The sequence below is a fragment of the Zeugodacus cucurbitae genome, chromosome 4 (genome assembly GCF_028554725.1).
Source record: "Zeugodacus cucurbitae isolate PBARC_wt_2022May chromosome 4, idZeuCucr1.2, whole genome shotgun sequence".
NCBI lineage: Eukaryota > Metazoa > Arthropoda > Insecta > Diptera > Tephritidae > Zeugodacus > Zeugodacus cucurbitae.
The window spans coordinates 35,632,386-35,655,562 of record NC_071669.1 but is presented as its reverse complement, the minus strand read 5'-3'; the positions used below and the strand labels follow the sequence as shown (position 1 = coordinate 35,655,562).

At 35.6% G+C, this 23,177-nt stretch overlaps 1 protein-coding gene and 1 long non-coding RNA gene across 20 annotated transcripts in view; one reads left to right on the top strand and one right to left on the bottom strand.

Annotated features, from left to right (window-relative positions):
* The window catches only part of LOC128921295 (uncharacterized), a 31,356-nt gene extending 12,497 nt beyond the window's left edge, over positions 1-18,859 (top strand). Inside the window, exons 2-3 of the long non-coding RNA XR_008470745.1 lie at positions 13,670-13,990; positions 17,773-18,859. This is a non-coding gene — a long non-coding RNA (uncharacterized LOC128921295). The remainder of the gene's footprint in view (positions 1-13,669; positions 13,991-17,772) is intronic.
* Positions 1-23,177, bottom strand: part of Rbp6_3 (RNA-binding protein Musashi homolog Rbp6) — a 436,335-nt gene that overhangs the window by 77,861 nt on the left and 335,297 nt on the right. The gene's annotated exons all lie outside the window — the stretch shown is intronic.

The following is a 23,177-nucleotide window of genomic DNA, read 5'->3' as shown; positions in this document are numbered from 1 at the left end:
GCATGTATCCAAAGAATGAAGAGACCATTTTATTAAGAGGGACTTTCATTAAGTGGTGGTTTTCGAAATTTCAAAATTAAAAAAAAAAAATATTTTAAATTATTAGTGTAAAATATTATCTAACAAGTAAGGAAGGGCTAAGTTCGGGTGTAACCGAACATTTTATACTCTCGCAATTTATTTATTTAACTTTATTTATATTATATAATACACAATTTGACCCACATATGCGTCATATATATTGTATAAAGTCCATTAAAAGTTGGAAACCATAATATTAGGTTAGAAGCACCGAGGTCCTCGTGTTCGATATATGGAATTCGAAATTGATACAAACTGTTGTAACTGGATATTTAAACAACGAAAGGGTGACAAAGGGTGAGTGTTGGGGTTTTCCGATTTATATAAAGAGCATTGTGTAATTAGATGTTGGTCAAAATGGAAGTTATTTTATAAAATAATAAATAATAGAGCGACTCGATACTTGACATTTTATTTTGTTTCAAAATTCAATATATTCAAATCGAAAATATTTTTATACTCTCGCAACAAAAGTTGCTAAAGAGAGTATTATAGTTTTGTTCACATAACGGTTGTTTGCAACACCTAAAACTAAAAGAGTTAGATATAGAGTCATATATACCAAAGTGATCAGGGTGACGAGTATATTTGAAATCCGGATGTCTGTCCGTCCGTCCGCCTGTCCGTCTGTGCAAGCTGTAACTTGAGTAAAAATTAAGATATCTTGACGAAACTTGGCAAAAATATTCCTTGGCACCATAAGAAGTTCGAAAATGGGCGGAATCGGACCATTGCCACGCCCACAAAATGGCGAAACCCAAAAACACATAAAGTGTCTTAACTAACCCATAAATGAAGATATAAAAGTAATATTTGGAATAAAGGATCGCACTAGGAGGGGGCATATTTGGATGGCCCCGCCCACAAATCGGTTATTTGTATTTAACTCGCAAACTAATAAAGCTATATAAACCAAACTTTCTGCAGTCGGTTCTCTTACATACCCCACCACACACCATGAAAATAGTTGAAATCGGATAATAACCACGCCCACCTTCCATACAAAGGTTAGGTTGAAAATTACTAAAAGTGGGTTAACTAACTAACGAAAAACGTCCGAAACACTAAATTTTGCAGAAATAGCAGAAGGGAGCTGTACTCAGATTTTTTTTAAAAATGGAAAATGGGCGTGACATCGCCCACTTATGGGTCAAAAACCATATCTCAGGAACTACTCGACCTATTCGAATGAAATTCGGTATATAATATTTTCTTGACACCCTGATAATACGGACAAAAAATGGGCGTAATGGGTTCACAATCACTACTACTTTCCTTGTAACTCAATTTTGATATCCATCTTATTCCTTCACTTTATAATGTAAACATAAGGAACCAATGAAGATAACGGAATAAAACTTTACACAATTAGTGCATATCATCTCTGGCTTCACTTGTGAAAAAATTGTCGAAAACGGACCATAACTTTTCAAGGCTTTTCAGATATCGAACATGTTGAACTCAGCGCCTGAGGATAAATTTTAACCGAAAATATGGGTAAATCTCTCAGATATCTTAATTTAATTCAGAGGAAATTGTTTTCTTCTAATAGTTTGTCTCTGTTCCAAAAATTATTAAAATCGGGTCATAACATTTAAATATACCTCATTGTAGGTTTTTCAAAAGTATCTTCTCCTAGCTCCCATATACTTAATTGTAGGTTTTTCAAAAATACGGTGAGCTTTATTCCGCATATATGTATTGGTTAAATTTCTTCAATAAATTGCGAGAGTATAAAATGTTCGGTTGCACCCGAACTTAGCCTTTCCTTACTTATTATTTTCAGATTTCCAAAAACATTTAATGTGCCTTTCTGTATTATTATTTTTCTAATCTCGCATATTATGAACGATTACGTACCGAAGATCCAAGATGGTTTCTAATAAGATTACTATTGAAGGCATTCACCTGAGAGTTTTATTGAGAAGCTCGGGACCATGTGTAATGCTTTCATGAATATGTATAAATTTGAGGCTGACGTTGCTGTTGGATTTCCAACTCCCCGGTATTCAGTAACATCTGTTACGGTGAAGAAGATGCTGAGGCAATTCTGCTGCGTGCTCTGTATGCACACTGAGTTGACTAGATACGGTGTAATTGTTGTTGTTGTTGCAATATCTGCTGTCGCTGATGTTGATGACACCGTCGCTGTCATTTTCTACGCCGGGTGTGGTTGCATATCGGGCAGGCGCGGGGACGATGATGTGATGTCAGCGCATAACAGTGGACCAGTGACATTTTCAGCTGCCGCTTGGACAAGGCGACCTGCGACACAATGTCCATGCAAACTCATGCGGTATAGTCGAGTACTTGTCGAATATGTGTACGCTCATTCCGTTGCCTCGGTGTGTTTGTGTGTAGGTATGACCATCTACATACTTGCGCCATGGTTATGGCTGATTGTACAAAACCACTGAACAAGAAAAATTAATTATGAAAAATCCACTGAAGTGTAGTTGTGTGTGAGACGTGTCAAAATATTGGAAAAATAAACAGTGCTACGAAAGAGAGCTGGCGGAAAATGTGACGCGAAAATGAAAATGAATTGGACAGTAAATGCCAATGTTGCTGTCGCAATGCTCTTTTGAAATTTAATCATTTATTTATGTTAAAACTGCTGGTGCTAAAGCTCGCCCCTGGTTTTCCGTTCCCTTGCTCGACGCCTTTACTTTATCAAATGTGGACATGTACTTGTTATGTGACGCACATGCATGCATACATATATGCATCGGTTGTACTAGTGAATGTATATATGTGCATATGTTTGTTTTTCTTTTCGCAGTTAACGTTTTACATATTTTATCAAGAATTCCCACTTGTTATTGACAATCCCTCAGGTTGATAGCACGACTACAGCAACTGTGTGGTGAATACTTTTCAAATCTTGCTAATCCTCGATCGAATTTGGTTTTATGAACTCATGACATGAGTCGAGATATTTGCAAGTCTGGTGGATATGCGTTCTGCATATCATCTGAAATGTGTTGTTTCGGTCCAAGAGATGTACTATAAATCTCTCATATATGTCGAATACTAAATGCCCATTTTTTAATATATAGTCCGGTCCGGAAATTGATCTAATTTGGTAAACATTTATTTGTAAGAAAAATCAGGTGCACACAATTTTAGTTTATCTTTTATCCATCTTTCGTGCCTCGTATTACCCAATGTAACGCTGCCGCAACTACACAAAAGTGTTAGACCTTTTCTTTTTCATGGCATTTTGATAGTGTTTTAATTTGAATAAACTGATGGCAATAAAACCGATGGCCCCAGCATATATGTACGTATGTTATCTCACATTTCTGTGTACATACATATGTATGTCTGTATGTATGTATTGACATGCAAATATTTCAGTTTTTTAATTATTGTTCACACGCACAAAGCTTGATGTGAGACCTGGAGAATTAATCCGCTGATTGCCGGACCGCATTCCACGTCAGCCATTGGAAATTCAATTTTTTTGCAAACGCGTTCTGATTCAATATTCTGTACTGTTTTTGTATGTATTGAATTGTATTATACATACGTATGTGTGTATGTATTGTAGGCGTATTGATAAATATTAAAAGTGAGTTATTGCTAAATGGCTTTATCATTGTTGAGTGCGTGGTCGACCGCAATGGAATTCAGCGAAATTTAAAGAGGCCTAAGTACTTTCATATTATATTACAAACTGATCTTTGCTACTTACACACTCATTTATAATAAGCGATTATTGCTCAATTATTGTATTTGTATGGACAAGACATGCGTGTTTTTGGAGTACATTTAATATTTTTTATCGCTCAGAAGAACTAATTTGAAAAAATGTTGTCTTATAGTTCAGACATGTGTTATGTGATATGTTAACACACCTAGGAATATCGGGGTATACATAGTTATATTCGTATATATGCATGTATATATACAATAGAACTTCCCTAACTCGAATCACCATAATCCACAAAAAAACTTCGAGTTAGAGTGACTTTTATTTTAGACTCATTCGCGTTATAGAGCTTTCATTAAAACAAAGTTTTATATATTTTTTGTTCGCCTAGAGGGAATGATTTAAAATTCTGCCTTGATAGTAAAATTTTAAATTTTGCTTTATGCCCTGGTCGAGAAGTTCGATTTATGGAAGGAAATTGGTATGGAATTTAACTTCTATTGTCAATTCAAGAAAACAAATCGAGTTACAGAAGTTCGAGTTATGGAAGTTCAAGTTTATATACATATTTTCATTTCTCGACTATTAGGGGAATAAACTGGTATGTTCTAGAAGCCTGTGTTATGATCCGTGAACCTTTCACCTGATTCGTTGATAATAACTTACTAAGCTATGTTTATGTTAATACTAGTGAAAACTATTTGTATAAATTAATACAATAAACTGGTGCTGTTTACCTATGAGGTACGTATCAAGTGTCGGATAAAATTTTAAAGTATTAAATCTGTATATACCCTATAGATATACAACTATCCCATAGATATAATAAGACATTTAATTGCGCAGTGACTGTATATACACGTACATTGGTCGGTTATGTAAAAATCTGAGTTCCAAAATCATGGCATTTCAGTTAAATCAATGTCAAAAGCATCAGAAACATATAACGGCGTTGCCTTGAGGACAGTTTAGTCAGTTTCTCTTTAGTTTGGATTCATTAAAAGTGGGTGTTAGAACAAAAAGGATTCCATGCAATAATTTCCATTGTCATTGAGATACTTGGATCGCGTTCAAGTGACTTCCATTATTCTTTCAAGCCTATTTGTCATTATATAAATATTAATATAAGAACTTAAAAACTCGCATGCTTCTATTTAAATTTCGAATTTTTTCGTAACTACTGTTGTAAGTAGTAAGCCATGACAACTTTCTTTAAAAACACAAATTTACGGAAATTTTACAAATAATACAAATAAGAAATTCCTCAGATAATTTTAACGCAGTATGTATGAACAATGCTGCAGAAAACAAAAATACTTTTCTTATTTTTCGGTCCATATAATTGTCTATTTTGATCGTTCAGACAACTGTTGGAAAATTTAACATGAAAACTTACACACAATAATCAATTTCAGTTCTTTCAATAGAATTTTTTAGTTGACATACCTGTAAAAGAAAAGAGAATGTTATTAGTAAATATATACTCGTTATTTGATGTATTATTGTAATTAAAAGTAAAACAGAAGTAAAGGAAATTAATATGTGAACTTTAAGGTGGCTAATCAAGTTGGTTGAAAACTGCTCTAGATAATCCATAGATATGCAGAAACATTAAAATCACTTAACAAGAAAAGTGAATTGATGTTGCTTTATGACACAAGATAACTTCTTGAAGTATCGCGCTGGACATTGGAAGGCAGATTGCTTGTGTGAATGCATGCAATGAAGAAAAGCAAACCACAAATTGCCATCAATGTTCTTCATGTGGAACAAGATAAAGCTGGAATATAGAAGGAGCAATTGAAATGCTAACTAGGGGCGCTGTAGCCACAAAGGAAAGAGCATCAATGCGGAAGGAAATGGAAAAGAAGCAATGAAAGCGTGCATAATGTGAAAACATAACAAGTTCAGAGGCAGCAAACACGAGCGGAATCAGCGGCCGCCGGCAACAAACGCACAGCATGGATCGAAGGTGTTGAGGTGGAAGTGCCGCAGGCTGAAAGCGCGCTCGTTCGCTCGGTCGCTTGATTCATTCGTCCATTTGCTGGTTTGTTGGTTGGATGGCCGGGCTGAAAGCAACCAGAGTCATTGCATTATAATACTTGTGCTGCTGTTGTTGTTGCAGCTGTTGCTGTAGCTTGAGCTGCAACGTTCGCATTTTTATTTATTCGCAAATTTTGCATATATTAAAATTCATATATGCCAAACGTACGTGTGGGTGGATAAATAAAAGAACCGAGGACACATACGAGAGCAAGTTGCGTTTCTGTTAAAGTTAGGACGCGCGTTTTTGCATTTGCGAAACAAATAACTATATACATATATACATATGTGTTAGTATATTCGCAAAAGTAGAATATATAATTATACTCTCGCAACAAATGTTGCTAAAGAGAGTATTATAGTTTTGTTCACATAACGGTTGTTTGTAACACCCAAAACTAAACGAGTTAGATATAGGGTTATATATACCAAAGTAATCAGGGTGAAGAGTGGAGTTCAAATCCGAATGTCTGTCTGTCCGTCCGTCTGTGCAAGCTGTAACTTGAGTAAAAATTAAGATATCTTGATGAAACTTGGCACACTTATTTCTTGGCACCATAGGAAGGTTGCTTTCGAAAAATCGGACCACAGCCACGCCCACAAAATGACGAAAACCAAAAAAACACATAAAACGCCATAACTAAGCCATAAATAAAGATATGGAAATAAAATTTGGTATGAAGGATCTTACTATTAAGGGGCATATTTGGATGTAATTATTTTGGGGAAGTGGGCGTGGCTCCGTCCCCTACTAAGTTTTTTGTACATATCTCGCAAACCAATAGAGCTATATAAACCAAACTTTCTGCAGTCAATTTTTTTAGCCACTTCCCAATACAGTCCTAAAATGAAAGAAATCGGATCATAACCACGCCCACCTCCCATACAAAAGTTAGGTTGAAAATTACTAAAAGTGGGTTAACTCACTAACCAAAAACGTCAGAAACACCAAATTTCACATAAGAAATGGCAGATGGAAGATGCACTCAGATTTTTTCACAAAATGGAAAATGGGCGTGGCGTCACCCACTTATGGGTCAAAAACCATATCTCAGGAACTACTCGACCGATTTCAATGAAACTTGGTTTGTAATAGTTTTCTTACATCCCAATGATATGTTGTGAAAATAGGCCAAATCGCTTCACAACCACGCCTACTTCCTATATACCAGAACTTTGAAGACAATCTGAATCGTTTACTTTACAATATATAAAGTAAGCACTAGTGAAGATATCGGTGCAGAACTTTGCACAAATACTATGTTAATAGTGTGGCAGTCCCATTCTAAAAATCGCCGAAATCGGACCATAGGTTTTTAAGGCCCCGTTTATCGAACACGAGGACTTTGGTGCTTCTAACCTAATATTATGGTTTCCAACTTTCAATGGACTTTATACAATATATATGATATATATATGACGAATATATGGGCCAAATTGTGTATTATATAATATAAATAAAGTTAAATAAATAAATTGCGAGAGTATAAAATGTTCGGTTACACCCGAACTTAGCCCTTCCTTACTTGTTTTTATTTTATATTCGTGTGCAGTAATAAGACCGTATACATTTATTTCCGAATATATTATATTCGTTTCCAACACATTTCTGTCACATTTCCACCTTAAAATTTATTAAAATTGCTAATTTGCCAAAAAGCTTAATTACACCGGTCAACAAAAAAAATATTTTTTTGGGGTTTCTGTTCTCATGCTTGAATTCTGATTCTAGACATTGAAAACACTTAAATAGTAATCTTTAGTTCTTTAAGTTTGCTTTGGGCTGATCTACATTTTAATTTATTTCATAAATCAAAGATGGCAGCACTTTGATTAACCCGAAAGTAAACAGTATTATTATTTGTAAGAGGCACAGTAGTGAATGTTAACCTGTTTATTATAGCTGGAACAACAATATTAGTGTATTACTCAGTTAAAAAATTGCATCAAGTCAGTGTAAAAAATGATGTTGATTCATTCTGTTTTATTTGCGGTGAATTTATTAAAGTTAGAAGTAAAAAATTTGCTTTATCAACAAATTTGAAACTTTGCGAAGCCTATGAAGCCTATTTTAACCTAAAAGTCAGTAATCAAAATAATCTATAGTGAAATTGAAGAAAAAATATAAAAATCAGTCATTTCTGCTTAAAAATCGAAAAATTGCTCTAATTTCTACGAAAGCAAACTTTAACCGGAAAACAAAATTTTCCTTATTTTTGTCATAGGAGAAACTAAAATTTAACATGTAGATGTCAGACCCAAAAATCGTGTTGACCGGTGTTATTAATATTAAAAAATGTTTTTATTTATCCTATTTATAGGATATTATCCTACTACTGTCTTCGTAGATAAATGATTTCAACATTTTGGTACAGTAATCGATTACATCTCGCGTATCTTGTATGTTATTCTCCTAGTGAAGGTCTTTTTAAGTCCTATGCCGTTTCCAAACCAACGTACAAAATTTTAGAACATTCACTCGGATCAGAACACCATTAGGCATTTCCTGAATTTTAACCCACAACTCTCCAAGTTGTAGCCGATTATTGAATACCCTTAGCTTCTAATAAAAGAAGTACAAGGTAAGTAAGGATTATTGAATACCCTTAGCTTCTAATAAAAGAAGTACAAGGTTAATTTGAAGTGCTTTAAGATATATTCCTAATATCAATAGTTTTGAACATGAATCAAAATATATTTTAATCTTTATGCAGACTCAACTAAACTTTCTTAAGCCTTCAAAGAAGTAGCATATTGACATATATATTTTTCGTATATATTCAGTACTCCATTTTATATAAAGACATCAGCGAAAATATTTAGCGCCTTCGTTTAGCAGTACACGCAGTTCTTGTCATATACATAAGTAGTGCAGTAAATAGCGCATAATAATATAATATTACTAATATGCACGGTCAACGATCCGTCCGACTGAAGAATATTTATCCGCGCAATAAAATTGTAGTAATGAGCATGACAACAGAACTGCCGTGGAGTGACAGATACAATTTGTTCCGATGTTTTGACGACCCCAATTACTTACATAACTAAATAAAAATGATCTCAGTTCGTTTTCAAAGCTATAAGCATACATATATATGTATATGCAAGTATGAAATACAAAAAATTCATTTCGCATCAGAAAGCCTTTCTGATGCCTTCAGTACGCTCTGCTTGAGCTAAATGCTGCAAGCTAAACTTTCACATTTTTTGCACATATGTGCCAGAATAACTAGAGCCCTTGGCGCATAACAATAACAGCAACAGCAAAATATTGTGAGATTCGCACATGAGCACGTAATATTAGAAGCTGAGAATGACAGTCAGGTCAGACATTTTTAAACCAAGTTTCGAGTCGGTGAAGTGTTTTCAAGCAGAAGTTATGAAGATACAAGAAGCGTACAAGCAGGCGAAGGGTACCCTCTTAGTTTGTGAGACAATTGTTATGCTATCATAGGACATGAAATGGAATTACAATTAGGCACTGGAGGTGAAGAGCGAAGTCCAAATTTCGTTCGAATGATCAGTAGTGAAAGTTAGTGCTTTACATTCAACTGCATTTGATTAATCAAACCAACTTCGTTTTAAATAAATCATTGAGTAACTTTTGAAGTATAATATGCACAAACACTTTTCCAAACATATAGAATAAGGTTTCAAACTTCATTTTAACTCGACGGTGCTTGTATATATTTTATATGCAATTCTAAATACCAAATGAATAACGAAAACCATCATATATTGTATATGGGGGCTGATGTAGTTCCTAAACCGAGTTCACTAATTTTCCCCACCAAGCTACACTATATACAAGACTATATGCTCACTTAATTTTGCTAAGATATTTCACATATTAATCGATATATGCGGAATAAAGACCACACATTATTAGGTATATGGGGAATTAGGTATAGGGGAAGTTCTGATTCGATTTCAATAATTTTTGGATCAGAGACACACAATTAGGAGAAAATAATTTCCTCTGAATTAAATTAAAATATCTGAAAGATTTGCCGATATTTTCGGTGAAAAATTACCCTTAGGCACCCAAGTAGATATCCGGGGCCTTGAAAAGTTATAGTCCGATTTCGAAAAAATTTCCATAAGTAAAGCCACAGATGATATACAGTATTTGTGTAAAGTTTTATTCAGCTATATAACTACAGATATCTTCATCGGTTCCTTATGTATATGTTATAAAGTGAACGAATCAGATGGAATTCAGAATTGAGTTATGTGTACAAAAAATCTATTTGGGGGCGGGGCCACGACCACTTCAAAAAAATGACACAGAAATATGCCCGTCCCTAATGGTATCCTCTGTTCCAAATTTTACTTCCGTAACTTTATTTATGGCTTAGTTATGATACTTTATGTGTTTTCGGTTTTCGTCATTTTGTGGGCGTGGTAGTGGACCGATTTTGCCCATCTTCCAAAGCAACCTCCTCAGGGCGCAAAGTTTCATAAGAAGAAATTTTTACTCAAGTTATAGCTTGCACGGACAGACATCCGGATTTCAACTTCATATCTAACTCTTTTATTTCTGGGTTATACAAACAACCGTTACGTGAACAAAACTATAATACTCTTGTGCAACATGTTTCGAGAGTATAAAAATGAATCGGTAATTGTGTTGCTAAGCGCATAATTCGAGAACAGCTGAAGTGATTACGCTAAGTCTTTTTTTAGAATATTCCTTGAAGTACAAGGCTGGTTCTTACGGAGAGAAATTGTCTTAAAAAGTCTTACTCTTAAAATCCACACTTTTCTAATCTCACATTCTAATCACATTCAAAACAATTTGTAATCTATAGATATAACAAGTAAGGAATGGCTAAGTTCGGGTGTAACCGAACATTTTATACTCTCGCAATTTATTTATTTAACTTTATTTATATTATATAATACACAATTTGACCCACATATTCGTCATATATCTTGTTTAAAGTCCATTGAAAGTTGGAAACCGTAATATTAGGTTAGAAGCACCGAGGTCCTCGTGTTCGATATATGGGCCTTAAAAACCTATGGTCCGATTTCGGCCATTTTTAGAATGGGGCTGCCACACTATTGACATAGTATTTGTGCAAAGTTCTGCACCGATATCTTCACAGGTACTTACTTTATATATTGTAATGTAAACGATTCAGATCGTCTTCAAAGTTCTGGTATATAGGAAATAGCGTGGTTGTGAAGCGATTTGGCCCATTTTCACAACATATCATTGGGATGTAAGGAAACTATTACAAACCAAGTTTCATTGAAATCGGTCGAGTTGTTCCTGAGATATGGTTTTTGACCCATAAGTGGGCGACGCCACTCCCATTTTCCATTTTGTAAAAAAATCTGAGTGCAGCTTTCATCTACCATTTCTTATGTGAAATTTAGTATTTCTGACGTTTTTCCCTAGAGAGTTAACCCACTTTTAGTAATTTTCAACCTAACCTTTGTATGGGAGGTGGGCGTGGTTATGATCCGATTTCTTTCATTTCTGGACTGTATTAGGAAGTGGATAAAAAAAACGACTGCAGAAAGTTTGGTTTATATAGCTCTATTGGTTTGCGAGATATGTACAAAAAACTTAGTAGGGGGCGGGGCCACGCCCACTCCCCAAAAAAAATTACATCCAAATATGCCCCTTCATAGTGCGATCCCTTATATCAAATTTTATTTCCATAGCTTTATTTATGGCTTAGTTATGGCACTTTATGTGTTTTCGGTTTTCGCCATTTTGTGGGCGTGGCAGAGGTCCGATTTTGCTCATTTTCGAAAGCACCTTCCTATGGTGCCAAGAAATAAGTGTGCCAAGTTTATTCAAGATATCTTAATTTTTACTCAAGTTACAGCTTGCACAGACGGTCGGACGGACAGACAGACATTCGGATTTGAACTCCACTCTTCACCCTGATCACTTTGGTATATATAACCCTATATCTAACTCGTTTAGTTTTGGGTGTTACAAACAACCGTTATGTGAACAAAACTGTAATACTCTCTTTAGCAGCATTTGTTGCGAGAGTATAAAAATGAATTGCTGTTCGTTAGTTTCGCAAAAAGTGGAAATATTCATGGAAGGTAAGAAAAGGATTAGAAAGTAAGTAAATAAGGGAAAATTGCGTGGAAGATAATAATAAGAGAATTTTATTTGAGTTGACAACAAAAATATATATAGTATATGAGGGCTGATTCATAAACTCATTTTCACCACCTAGGTATAACAGGAATAGGGGCAACTTGGCTCCTGTTGGTAGGCAGAAAAACGGCACATCCGTTCTTGAATTTACTCCTAAATTGCAAATCAACGAAACATTAGTCTGCAAAATTGCCAAAAATAACGCTAAAGCGAAGATTTTCCAGATATTCAAGAAGTCGCTGGAGGAACTGTACGGGCACGACGAACTAATCGCACGCCTAAAATCATCTAATTTGTGGCGGCACATCAAGAATCGCCAATTAACAACGAATTCACGAGTGTTTTTGCAACAAAATCAAACTGTGATTGTAGAAGCAGTTGCTAGATATTTGAAATGGTAGGGTCTCAGTTGACATATCGACGGAATAATAACATTTTCAACAGATTTCTGTCACTTCATAGACTCGAAGAGGAGCTTATTCATCGTATTTTTCCTGACATGAAACCACAATATAATAATCATAAATGGCTGATTGAATTACCTATATTGGTGGTAAAGATTGAGCAAACTTTGAAATTTGCTTAATTGTGATATACTTCAACATACGATTAAAAAAATTCAAAGTTTAACAAATTATGATGATTTACGCTTAATATAGATCTGCAATAATGTATATCAATCATTTTCAAATTTACCGGCTATAACGTTTTCGTCTTTATGCGTAAGAATTTTTTCATTATATTCAAACATTTTAAAATTTAATGTATACCTTGACCACAAAAACGTGTGGGCGGGTCTGATAGTGTGGTATAACGTACACTTCAAAGTTCGGGAATATGGGAAGTAGGGGTGGTTGTGAACCGATTTGGTCTAGCAGTTTCGGAGATATGGTTTTTGACCCAGAAGTGGGAGCAGCCACGCCCATTCAATATATTGTGTAGCATTTTGAGTGCAGCTCTTCTGTACGATTTTTATAATGAAATTTAAGGTTTCTGATGGTTTTCAGTGATGAGTTAAAGCATTTTCAGTAGTTTTCAATATAACATTTGTATGGGAGGTGGGCGTGGTTCTAATCCGATTTCCTTGATGTAGCTTTAGTAGTTTACGAAATATATACAAAAAACTTATTAGGGGCGGGGCCATGTCTACTTCCCCAAAAAATTACAGCCATAAAGTGTGATCCTTCATACTAAATTTAATTTTCATAGATTAATTTATGGCTTAGTTATAGCTCTTTATATGTTTTCGGTTATCGTCATTTTGTAGGCGTGGCAGTGATCATGATTTCGTCCATCTTCGAACTTAACCTTCCTATGGTGTCAAGAAACGCGTGTTCCAAGTTTCATTAAGATATCTCAATTTTTACTCAAGTTACAGCTTGCACGGACGGACGTATAGACAGACATCTACCCGTTTAGTTTTAGGACTTACAACCAACCGTTATGTGAACAAAACGATAATACTATCTTTAGCAACTTTGTTGCGAGAGTATAATAAGCGCGTCGAAACTATTGTCACTATTTCTAACATTCCTGGGTGACCAGTGTTTCTTTTCATACACAGATATACACTCGTATATATATTTCATTCGCATGTATATAAATATGTATGGAGTTGGAAGATTGATTTATTTGCCTGTCACATTTCTTGGTTGTTGATTGCATCTTAATCCCATCATAATGAGTGTCGTTATTTTTACTTTTCCAACAAGCGGCATTTTTGAACTTGATTTTTATTTTTCTATTTTGGCAATCAGGAAATGAACAACTTGGAAGGCCAAATGGCGGGGATGAAAAGTATATGAAAAGACGACGAGGAAACCGACGATTTATTACAGTGCAGATGAAGGTGGCGTCGAAATGAGTTTCCCTACGTATCGGAAAGTGTTTCCGAATAGAAAATGAGGGTATAGAGGAAATGGACAAATTTTTCTTTTTGGGAGATTGTCGCATCTCGTTGTTATAAATTTGACAACTCTGTCAGGATCGAATAAGTAGTGCTACAGTTTTCTTGCTGACACTGATGGGCAATGAAGACGCAATGACTTTGTCGTGAGAGAGTACGCAGGAAGAAATCGGTGAGTATGGAAAAATGTTATTAAATCCCGACAATAATTTTAAAATACAACCGCACTAATAAAGAGTACTTGGACAATCGATGGTTTTGAACTTGCGTCGGAAATACTTAAAAAATTAAGTTATTTCCGGAACGACAGTCTCCGAGCCATGGTTCAAGTTGAATTCGATTTATTTTAAAATAACGGTATTTTATTATGCTAACTGACTTAGCAAAGAGTTATCATCATTCAAATTTTACAGACGGCCTTAAGAGAGAAAGTCAATTTCACCAAAGAAGAGCATATTTTTTCACAGCTCCTTGTGGTAATTAGGGCTGACATTAATTGAATAAATCTACGGCTTAGAGGGGTTAGGTGAGTTTCAAAAATGTCTATTTTTGGAACATTTTTTTGTCTCATTATATATTATAATATGTTTCAAATATTCTCCGAAAATATCACATCAATCCGAGTAATACTTTAAAAGATATACCCTTTGGTATTTCCGCCCATCAGGCCACGAAAGTATGAATGCAAATCTTTAAACGCGTTTATCTAAAAACTCAATTTTTGAAGTAGGTGGAAACGATTTCTCGAAAAGTTATGAAGCCAATTTGTTCAAATTTTGCACACTTCTCTGATATTATCTATTTAATGAACGAAGGATTTTTAATATCTTTATTATAACTATTTTTTCGAATATAAATATATGTCGAAAATTTGACCAAAACAGTGCGTTTTTTTGTTAAAACTGTGTCAGAAATTCAAATATCAATATTTCCTTTTTTTCTTTATTCATTAACTAGATTTATCCATACAATAGCGAAGCCTTTTTTGACACAACGTAGGAATGTGGTGCCAACGGCGGAGTTTTCAGAATTTGTAAATAAAAATTTCACAAAATACTGAAATACAAAATAATGAAATGTGTGATGGTACATATTAAAAAAAAATTAAAATACCCTTGTTTTTAGCTTCTGAAACCCACATAACCCCTTAAGCATATAATTTTTAATTTAAACTAAAATTCTGAAGATATTTCAAATAGTCTTGATGAAAAATGTCTCTTTAATTTAAAAGAGCTGGACAGGATATTCTCAACTGATGCGGCACACAGCTCATCGCCTTTACAACTCACATTCACTCTTCTTCTTCTTAACTGGCGTAGAAACCGCTTACGCGGTTATAGCCGAGTCCACAACAGTGCGCCACGCATCTCTCCTTTTGGCGGTTTTGCGCCAATTGGTAATACCAAGTGAAGACAGGTCCTTCTCCACCTGGTCCTTCCACCGGAGTGGAGGTCTCCCTCTTCCTCGGCTTCCACCAGCGGGTACTGCATCGAAAACTTTCAGAGCTGGGGCACTTTCATCCATTCGAACAACATGACCCAGCCAGCGTAGCCGCTGTTTTTTTATTCGCTGGACTATGTCTATGTCGTCGAACAACACATACAGCTCATCATTCCATCTTCTGCGGTCCTGTGTTTCTTATTCACTGGTTATTCGTTTTTATGTGGTGGGTCCCAAGCCCTACGCACAACCGCATAAGCGGGATTCGCCTTCTCACTTTAGCTCGCTTCCAGACGGATGTCTGTTGGCTACCCAGAGGATACTTGGTCTAAGACCGGAAGTTGTGAGCTGCTTGAGCCACATGTAAAAGAATCGTTCCTGGCCACTCCCAACTGAATGGCAGTCAGAAACTTTCCTCACTTACGTGAACTTCTACATATGACTCCATCCTCCACATTCACTCACACACACATAAAAAACTTGATACTATTACGACTGTATTTACTTTCAAGGATAGGTAAACAGATCGGTATGCAAATGCACACAAAAGCGTCTCACACAGGGGGGGTACTGGGCTGATGGTTTGCGCGTCAACAACAACTCACTAACTGAGCTGCTCTAATCGCAAATCGCTTTGAGTTCTACGCGACGCGCACAGAATCTTCACAGCACTCCATATCCTTTCGCTCGAGAAAAAATATTTCTATACAAATACATGCACTGCGATTGTAAGTGTGTGTATGTAGAATGTTTGAACGCAGTGTGCGTACGACTGTTTGTGGCAGGTTGCAGAGCTGATTTTTGAAAAAGTCATTATATTTCAGATTTTATGATGATGTTTATTCAATTCTTGATATATTACCCTAAGCGTTTACACTCCTCAATGCACACAAGCCAGCGCGGAACAACAACAAAACCGCAGACATTTTCTTGAAAAGGTGCCAACAACAACGACAAGAAATTGGAAAAAGCACTGTTGACGCAGGCGGGGGTGGCATGCCCTATCGCTCTCGGTGCCCGCTCGGCTAGCGTTGAAGCGATGGCACGTAGATTTCCGAAGCCGCACAAACAATAAAGGCTCACAAGAGGAAGTGAAAGCATGCATATAGAGACGTACATATATGCATGTCTGGCATAAGGACCCTGTGTTTGTATGTTTGCGCGTAAATGCAGATGTAAATAAAGAGCGAAGCGTTACTTGTGCTGTTGGCAAACCATTACATTTTTGCTGACTTTGCAAGCGTCGGGCGAATATGAATATGCGACAGCATCATGGAAGCTGAATCAGCTTTGTTACCACACCAGGCCATGAAGGGTTGCCAACTGAAATTGTTTGTAGCACAATTTATTGAATAACGAAGGCAATCTAATGCACGTGCGACATCAACACGTTAATGAAAAGCTTCATGTTCTTCTACACACCTCTTCATAGCAGTATCTATGGACATACTTACATATGTATATCCATTAAATACATAGATATGTACATGTATACTTATATGTGCTACAAAAATTTAAAGTTAAAGCCGACTGTTAGCCGAAGGTGGGTTGTAATCATCAAATAATATATGTAGCACTGTTAAATTCTGTTAGAAGCCAGTGGAATTACAGTAAATTGGGTTTATTGTGCAGAAAGTAAAAAACTCTACTTTATTAAAAATCAGTTTAAACAGTTTTATAGTAAATATATATGAAGTCTTGAATCAGCATAGGAATCTTAGTTATCGGCCTTACAAATGGTGAAACACTTAAGCTCCAGTTACCGATGCTTGACTTGACTTAGCTTCGAAAAATTTGGCTTGGAAAACTTAGATGCAGTTATACTTCACACAACTTCAACTTCAGCTGTTATTATTATAGTTTCTGGGTAGAGTTGCCAGATGTTCAGATTTAGCTTTAAAACTAAGTTTTTTAAATTAAAATATCACCAACATTGAAGATTTTAAAACTAGTATACAAAAAAACTTCACTATTAGGAAATCTGTAAACACGTTAAGATTTTCTGTTTGAAAGAAAACTCTTTAATAAATACATATATGAATATAGCTTTGAGCAGAATAGCACAAAACAAACGTGCACGCGTAGTTCAGTTTTTCGATATTTAGAATTGTTAGAAGATGTAATAATTTGGAGCCAGCCAAGCGTATAAATGATAGGTGAATAAATAATTTATTCAAATTGTATTTGAACATTTACAATCAATTTTTCATTACATAAATTCGCAAAATATTTTTTTCTGAGCAGATCACCACAAATTCTTGGAGAGATTCGCAATAATTATGTTTCTGTTGCAAAAATTATCCTCATATCGAACCTATTTGATTTGATTTGTTTATTGCACTTAAAGTTTGCGTTATAAATAAAATAAAAGATTTTTTTATTAAACACATTAAAAAATAATTGTTGTGAAAAAGGTATTTTCCTCTGAATTATCTAATTTTTTCTTTATTTGAAGATTTATAAATATTTAAGATTCGAATTTTAACATATTTAATTTTAAACGAAAACATTCAGGCAACACTGGAATAGTGTCATAATGAGAATGAAAAGAGAAGCAGTGAGAGAGGGAGATTAGTACAAATGTCAACGTAACTTAGAGTTCTAAATTCAACAGACTTTCAAGTCAAGTCATGCGTTCGGTAATCAAATACATGCAAGGCCCATTAAACGGATCTTTTATGTGACAGTTCTCAAGTCTCTCTAGGTCAAGTCAAGCATCGGTAACTGGAGCTTTATTCAACATTACGATATTCCCAATGAATCTCTAAAGAGCCCAAAAACTAAATTGTAAACTTTGAACTACCGGAAGTAAACGGAAAACGATGCTTTGATGGTGAAATCATTTTAATTGCAAAAATTTTCAAAAACACGTAAAACCATATATTAAACAACAACAACGACATTATACCGATTTGAGAACGAAAATTTGAGAAATAAGTAAGCTGGGAAACAACAAAGTTTTATGCAAAAGCAGCCAAAATAACTGTGTGGAAATTATCGTACATTGAAACTTTTGTAGAGGAATGCACTATTTTCCCGCGCAGGAATCTGAAGGTGTATGTTACATATAAGTACTTGTAGACCAAAGATAAACTTTTGATGAACTGTGAAAAGCAACTAAGACATTGCAAATGTTCGCCACGGGAACACCTCAAACTCTTTTCGGCTACAATCAAACAAAAAACGGTTTTATGTTCAGCTTCAGATCAGTCATTAAATCACATTGAACGCCGAGAAACTTTAATCTCCATAATAACAGTATATATTGGTCACTAATTTTACTAAAAAGATTTTTAGAAGTGTTAATAATATGCATATATAAATCATAATTCAATGTTATAATACGTTTTCAAAATATTTTATAAACCGTGAGCATGACAGTATAATCATTTTTGATAATTATTATTTCACTAGTCTGTAAATACGTAAATAAATCGGCTATAATTCTCTGTGTCCAGGAACCCATTGCAGATTTATCGTGTATTAAGAAGCCAGTACCGTTAATAGTTCATGGCTCTTTTTCTATCTTATAGGAAATACTTAGGATCTTAAGTGATTCCAAAGCCACCTGTATGTCTGTAAAAATATATATGTTTATTGTCGTAAGCATCCTTTTTGTCAATACGAGAAGATTTCTTTCATTGCTGTAATCTCTGCTAAAAAGAGGCTGCAGTGAATCGCATGGCAATTCGAGTATTTAATTTTTCTGAAAAGACACCACTTTATGGATGCTTATTTCTGTTTCCTTGTCTACCTCGCCCTTGTTCCACATCTCTCTAGTGCGGAAGGCAATATTGAAGGGCGTATTTAGATTTTATTCTAAAGGATTTCGGAAATTCGTGACTAGTAGGGAATATTCCATCAAACGAATAGCAGATTTATTGTCATTTGCTTGCGAAACCTATAAATTTGTTGTAGTAAGTAAAGAGTGACATTTAGTGCCTGACTAGGCGTTGTTCTAAGAGCTCTGCTGATACATATACATTTTCAGTTGCTTTACTGCGTATTTCTTTTACATTATTGGCCACCTGACCAATATGCCACAAGACATGATCGGCCTTACCACTGCTCCGTAGAGCCTTCTGCTGTAGCTCGAGGCCTTAGTCCAAATTTAGGTCCCACTATCCTTTTACAGCTATAAATTGCTTTCTTTAGCCTAGCGTCTAGGTTTGGTTTTCTGTCTGGAGGTTTAAGATCTTTCTTTCTAGAGTTAGTCCCAGGTAGCTTGCTTTCTCTGTCACTCATAATCTCTAGCTACAGATATACTATCAAAAAATATACTAAAAAATATTTAATTGTTGTTCGCCTTTATGTATTTATTGTCATTGGCTGAATTAAATATTATTGTATATTTTTCCAATTTTGTACAGTTAGCAATAAATATTATTTAAAAATATTTATGATTGAATTGACAATAAACCACAAAAATTCTGGATTTCATTAACCATAAAGAGTTGCAATAAATTATATAAATTTTTTATAAAATAATATAATTTTTTTTGAGACAACAAAAAAGAACATATACTCAGTAGAGTTAATCCAGTTATAAACACACTTATATCGTCCATATCGCTATAAAAATCGGAAGACTTCGCCTAACTTTAATTTAAAAAGATGGATCCTGTACATATTTACTGCTGGTTTTATGTATTCACATTCTACATACATATTACAATATACGGAGCCCTACCCAGGAATGATTTATGTAGCGGTATTTACAAGTAAGGTTATTCCTATTCAAGTCACATATAATTGGCTAAGTTTATTGTTCGTTCGTATCGTTGACGAATTTTTCTTTTATCTCTACTTTAATATAATTCGTTACGAGAATTCCGCTGGAGTTTATTTTTCCTGGTGGATGAACTATTTATTGCTTCCAGGGCCATTAGCATACCTGAAGCTCCATGCCAAATCAACGCGAAAAAAGTGAACAAGAATTCGTTGGAGAACAAAAAATGTCAGAATATTTCCGGAAACTCCTTTGAAGCCTTTAAACCTGAGTAAAAGAGCATACTTAAAAGGATTCCTAAATAAATGTGTAGGTTTCAAACGCGAAGTAAAAAATGAAACTTACTAATAAAACCAATATGGAATATCCAATCGACCCACCTATTATTCGCTAGCCTGTCAGATAAAATAATATAATTAGTACCAGACGTACATTATTTTTTTAGCAGATTACTATATCCAGTGAGTAATTTTTTGTGACTTTCTAGCGATTTCTTACAGAGATCTTTTATTATACGAGCAATGTTTTATCGCCATATCCACGAAATATCTAGTGTAAGTGTGTGTGTGGAGGCACATTTCCGGCAACTGAATTGCTTGCCTTGGATGAGATTAAACCAATTTACTGTGGCATGCTGTGCATCACGATGTCGTTTACATACGCAAACTACGCCGAGGCATAAAATATGAAATATCCGTGGAATGTGGTCGAGATTTATACGCTTCGTGAAGAAGAACGGGCAAACGCCAGCAAAAGGCAGTTTGCTAGTTTGTTAGTTTGTCGGCAGAAAACCAATAAAACAACAGCGCAGCTATGGTACTAATAACGGTGACAGGGCGAAGTTTTATGCCAAAAATTTGCAAGCTTGAGTTTCGCTGAAACAGTCGCGGAGCGAGACACAAAGGTACGAAGAAATGCAATTTAGACAGAGCGAGCATCTAGTAGAACGAAGAGTCAAGCAGGCAGTGGCAGAAGCAGAAGCAGATTCTGGAGGAAACCGCCACGATATGTAGAAATATTTGATTTGTTTGAGGACGCTGAGCGCATATGAGTTTCTTAAAGTCAAGCTGCTGTTGTATAGGTGCAATCAGCAAATATGTGCGATATAAGCGACAGGCATAAGTTCGTTGCGAGGTGACTTATACATATTTCGAAACGCAATAAACCTGCCTTCACATTCAAACACACAGCTTAAACACAGACGAACGGATGGATGAAAAAAACGGCATTTATTGCCGTTAAAAAAACTATGACCACGACGTCACCTATAAAAAACTGGCGAAAGAAATAAAATCAGTGGAAAAGGGCCAACATCAAAAGTCGTTAGGTGTGCTGCGAGCGTACAATAAGATGGTCATGAGGAGGGGAAAGGAATGGTAAGGACGATTAAATTGCGCAGTGGCAGCAGTTAATGGCCACTCTCGAGGCGTAAAATGTGAGGAAAATAGCCACAAGTCTTAATGGCAGTTCACAATGACGAAACGTGGGAAGACTGGGAGGCAAACACCAAAACAAGGACTGCACTGCGTAATTGGACAGTATGCGGCATTTCTGTTATGCGAAGATGATTGCAGCGACTGTGATACGCACATATTCACATGTGAATGCATGAGGGCACATGCGTTGATGTAGCTTATAGAGATCTTTATGCGCGAACTATAGAACACTTTTTAGCGTGTCGAGATCTCCTTTCGAGGTGTTGCTGCTCGTTGCTATATTCGGTATTCTGTTAGCCAGACTACAGGCATTAAAGATTTGGGTCTCTTAGATAATATTTTAACGGATTTTGGTTACTTTTCATATTTACTTTTTGCATCTTTGGCTTAGTAATTTAATTTAATTTCATACATATGTATTCGTAATTCCTAATTCCTACACATTCACTATTTTAAAACGTCAAACGATAGGTCTAGGTACCAATTTCTTACAGGAAAGTTTCAGCAGTTATCACTCTATTTACATACATGTAAGTACATGTAGCCAATGGGAATTTCGAGTATGATTTAAGGCGAATGCAAACGCAAATGCGTTTCTTTTGAGGAGGCGAAGTTGGCTATATTAAAAATCATCGATTAAGAAGGTCGTTCGATACCCAACGAGGTTTCAGACAGGGTGACTCACTATCGTGTGACTTCTTTAAAGTGATTCTGGAGAAATAATACAAGCTGCAGAGCTAAATAGAGATGGTAAAATTTTTTTTATATGAGTGTACAGCTGCTGGCGTACGCCAATGATATCGATATCATTGGCCACAGCAACCACGCTGTTAGTTCTACATTTTCCAGACTGGGTAAGGAAGCGATGCGAATGTGTCTGGTGGTGAATGAGGACAAGACGATATCTCCTGTCATCAAACAAACAGTCAGCGCATTCGCGTCTTGGCTCCCACGTCACTGTTGACAGTAATAACATTGAAGTTGTTAATAATTTCGTCTTCCCTCGCACCAGCATTAACACTAATAACAATGTCAGCCTGGATATCCTACGCAGAATCACTCTTTCCAACAGGTACTAATTGGGATTGAGTAGGCTATTGAAAAGAAAAGTCTTCTTTCGACGAACAAAAACGACGACTTTGACATAGTTCAGCGAATAAAAAGAAAAAGCGGCTGCGCTGGCTAGGTCATTTTGTTCGAATCGACGAAAGCGCTTCAGCTTAGAAAGTGTTCAATGCAGTACCCGCTGGTGGAAGCAGAGGAACCTCTACCACGTTGGAAAGACCAGGTGAAGAGGATGTACGCTCACCAATTTGCGCCAAACAGCGAAAAGAAGAACGAATGGCGTGCTGTTGATAATGCGGCTATAATAGCGTAAACGGTGTCTACCCCAGTAAAGAAGAAGGTCGTTAACCACGAAGCGAGATAGTATGAGTATTTAAGCTGATGCATTAATCTAATTCCTATTCTTAAAATCATCATTTTAGTTGCTACGTGTTAGAACCAACTCTCTATTCTAAAAGTCTACAGAAATTTAGTTTAAAATATAATTATAAACCTTTATTAATAAATAATTACGAATGCCATGAATATATTGCTAAACTAGAATTTCCGCTACAAATCAACGCACCGTGTAACTTGGCAGCACAGCCATTAAAAGTGAAAGAAATTATTGCCCAAAAATCGATGGTTTATCCATCTAGAAGTGTTTATGTATAAAGTACCATTTTTTGGGAATTCCGGCCATGTACAGG